The sequence below is a fragment of the Physella acuta genome, unplaced genomic scaffold (assembly GCF_028476545.2).
Source record: "Physella acuta isolate Inbredline_101_S28 unplaced genomic scaffold, ASM2847654v3 ptg001507l, whole genome shotgun sequence".
Classification (NCBI taxonomy): domain Eukaryota; kingdom Metazoa; phylum Mollusca; class Gastropoda; family Physidae; genus Physella; species Physella acuta.
Window position 1 is genome coordinate 31,706 of NW_026733022.1, and position 3,834 is coordinate 35,539.

General features: G+C 28.2%; 1 long non-coding RNA gene across 1 annotated transcript; it reads right to left on the reverse strand.

Annotated features, from left to right (window-relative positions):
- Window positions 1-461: 461 nt before the first annotated feature.
- LOC131928478 (uncharacterized) lies at window positions 462-2,976 on the reverse strand. The gene is made up of 4 exons (XR_009383783.1): window positions 2,877-2,976; window positions 2,146-2,223; window positions 1,729-1,770; window positions 462-512 (listed from the first exon to the last, which is right to left on the reverse strand). It is a non-coding gene; the product is annotated as an uncharacterized LOC131928478 (long non-coding RNA).
- Window positions 2,977-3,834: the final 858 nt, after the last annotated feature.

Genomic DNA, 3,834 nt, shown 5'->3' on the forward strand with positions numbered 1-3,834 from the left:
GTTAACTTCGTAAAACATATTTAAAGTGTGGCAAGTCGACTTTGCGTTATAAAAGATTTCAAACTTGATAGAATTGTAACCTGTACACGCGAACACACCCAGTCATAGACGTAAGATACACAGACGCACGTAGGCATACACACTCAAGCAAACATAGGAAGACATACACTACTAAATATTTTTACATCAACACAGTCACACATGTTAACTCATACTGTATGAAAGTAAAACAAAAAAATTATTAGTTCTGAAGAAAATTTATTTTGAAAGAAATTATTGTTGATAAGAAAAAAAACAATTAGACCCACATATCTTATTCGTAAAGAGAGAGGAAAATGTGTGTTATTGTGTTAAAGTTTAATTTAAAATATAATTTAAAATTAATAACTTTAATTTTAAATTTTTATGAATTTAGAAATAGAAAGTTAAAGAAAAAAATGTAGACAACAGTTAAACTCGTCACATTTTCAAGATGACGTAATCTCAGATGTCCACTTCCTAAGGCGACTCCTCTGTAACGAAATTTACATTACAAATTAATAAGACCTTTTTTTTTACATTTCTTTATACATAATACATACAGTACACTATAGTCAAGAAAAATTCACTGGTGGTCAATAGAACAATGATAAAGTGTGAAATCTGAGCATTTAATTTCGGCATTTAAAAGAGATTTTATGGTCAATGGTTTTCCAACCGCCTTTCATTTTCCTAAGGTCAATAAGATGTTTTAGAGAGTTGATTGGACCGTTTAGCGCATTTTGGGCTGTAATCTTTTGGGTTAGTAGTCGTTTACACTACCATCTTACCACGTCGTTAAACGTTCCATTCAGGATTATGACTTAATATAGGAAATAGGGCTGGTAAGTAGGTCAACAATCAGTTCATGGCTCATGCAGTTTTTATTGAGCCGTAGAACTGGTTGGTGACCTATCCAGTTGTAATGATGTATGCAACATTCTCTTTCAAATTGGAGATATTTTCTTTTGACGTCACCATCTTGGGTCCTGTCACCTTGTTCTGTCCGCATCCCCGTCCACCGCCACGTAACGCTACTGTTTAAACTATATTTCTCAAACACCTGTCTCGTTAAAACCTATCAATGATACTGAATAAATAAAATTGCAATAGCTTCCATAATCCATGTTTTCAAACAGTTGTTTTCGAATTTCAGAACTCAGGCAAATGACGTTCGTTAGCTGGGGACAGCCACTCTTCTAAGAGAGACAACTCCAAAATCAAACAACTGCTGCCTTGTAGTTTGTACTTAGTTAGACAAAGGTTATGGAAGCAAATCCAAAAAGAAAAGCAGGCAGAAATCGGAGTCAATGGCCTCAATGGCGCATAACCAGTTGACACGTATCCTTAATTGTATTGGAGGGGGATCCCTTCCAACACTATAATTAAGAACGAAAACGAAGGAAGGAATATCAGAAATTGAACACTAATCTCTAAAATACCCGATATAAAGTTTGTTTTAACATAGAAACACTACAGTCTACACACAGTTTCAGAATTAAAATTTTCGATTTTTGCATATTTCGGTACTGGTTAATAAATATGTTTTTGTCTTAAATCGGTTAAAGCTATAACAAGGATTTTTGGTACATCATTTATTTTTAACACAATACACGCAATACACCTTCCGAGTAAAATGAAATCACTTGTATGTGTAAAAAAAAAACATCAATAACATAAACAAAACTAAATAAATTTACATCAGCGTACCTCTGCGAAGTTTCGTCTATTAGCCTTTCTTGCAATGCTTTCCTAAATTAAACGCAGAAATTTTAATTTATAACAAATGTGTCCGTTTAAAACAAAATGTCACAAACATTATTTATCTCTTGATAAAATAATTTACAGTGAACAGGTGCATTGATTCAAATGCATTTTAATTAGTATTTATTCTGATTTTAGATGCAATTCATTGCAACTAGGATGTTTAATAACAAGTACATTTTAGTATTATTTTGATAATTATTATAGCAGGTTTAATTAACTAAATTATTTCGAGACATGTTCGCCTGTTTTAAATTATTATAACAAAGTATTTATTGCACCAGCTTATTTGAATTCATTTTAGACATTAGACGCTACGTTAAACATTTAAACATAATTTGAAAAAAAATAATTTAGGCCTACTTGTTGTTCTGGCAGTTGAAGCTGCGTTCGTGGTGTCTTGTTCTGTAGTAGCTGGTTGTGTTGTTGTGTCCGGTCGAACTACAATGTTAGAAATAAAAAAAATGGTCTGTTCTTATTTGTTATTGCAAGCGTCCTCTCACACCGCATACACATGTAAAATGAATGAACGGAATATTCAGCTGCATGTTGTGATCTAAATTGTTGATAATTACTCTAAAGAATTTTATAAAACTTTTTTATAATAATTGTTTATACAGGCACTTGACTAAAGGAAATACTTTACAAAAAAATTTTTTTTTTTAATTTTATGAAAAAAAATGCACTAAAAAGAGAAAATGAATTACTTCATTTATTGATATAATAATTAACTTCTATTTAAATAACTAAATATAAAAGCATGGTTTGATTCTTAAAATCCAGTAAAGGTATACAACATATGTTATATCAAACCATCCTTTTGTTAATGTTTTTTTAAATAGAAGTTTGCTATTATAGATGGTAAGTTATAAGAAGTAAGTATTGAAAAATTTAATAATACTCGTTTCTGTAATCCGATTGCACTAGAAGAACCAGTCCCTTGCTGTTAGGTACCAATATTCCAGAAAATAAAATTAGGTCACTCCAATTTCAATCATTTCTAATTTGTAAATTGTTTTGCCTACAGACAAATCTTTCCCGCTAAAAGTTATAGATGAGCGATAAATATAAATATTTAAAAATAAGGAACCTACTGAATTCGCAGAGAATTGAACCAGCTGTTGGGTCAGATGAATTTGTATCGATTGTATTTTCGGAATCGAAAAATTGCAGTATGCATGTGCCACTGAAAAAAGCATATCCAGCGCAGTACGGCTGTGTAACTGCTCGATGGGCACAATCCTATTTTGGGAAACATGAAGATACACTTACAAATTCACACAAGTAAGCAAGTGTCCTCTGAAACATATAGACTTTATCACAGTTTATCTCAATCAAATAATGAGTCACATTCTTACAAATCTAAAAGCAAATCAAGTAATCAAAAATAATAATCATTTAGAAATACCGCATGCGTAGTTTGTATTGGGTCACCCGCAGTGGTGGAAGGTATATAGACTGGGCAATGTTCTGTAAATAAATAATATATATATATATATATATATATATATATATATATATATATATATATATATATATATATATATATATATATATATATATAAAAGTATATGTATATATATACTGATAAATATATATAAGTATATATATATATATATATATATATATATATATATATATATATATATATATATATATATATATATATATATATATTTATATATATATATATATATATATATATATATATATATATATATATATATATATATATATATATATATACTCATATATATATATACTCATATATATATATATATATATACTTTTATATATATATATATATGTATATATATATATACTTATAAATATATATATATATATATATATATATATATATATATATATATATATATATATATATATATATATATATATATATATATATATATATAAGTATGTATATGAGTGTGTGTATTTTTATATTTAAAAACCAGGACGACAAATTGTATTTTATTGATAAATACTCAATACCAATATTACATTTTGAATTGGCCGGGTTTTTTTTTTACTTTCTCGTATATACGAAGT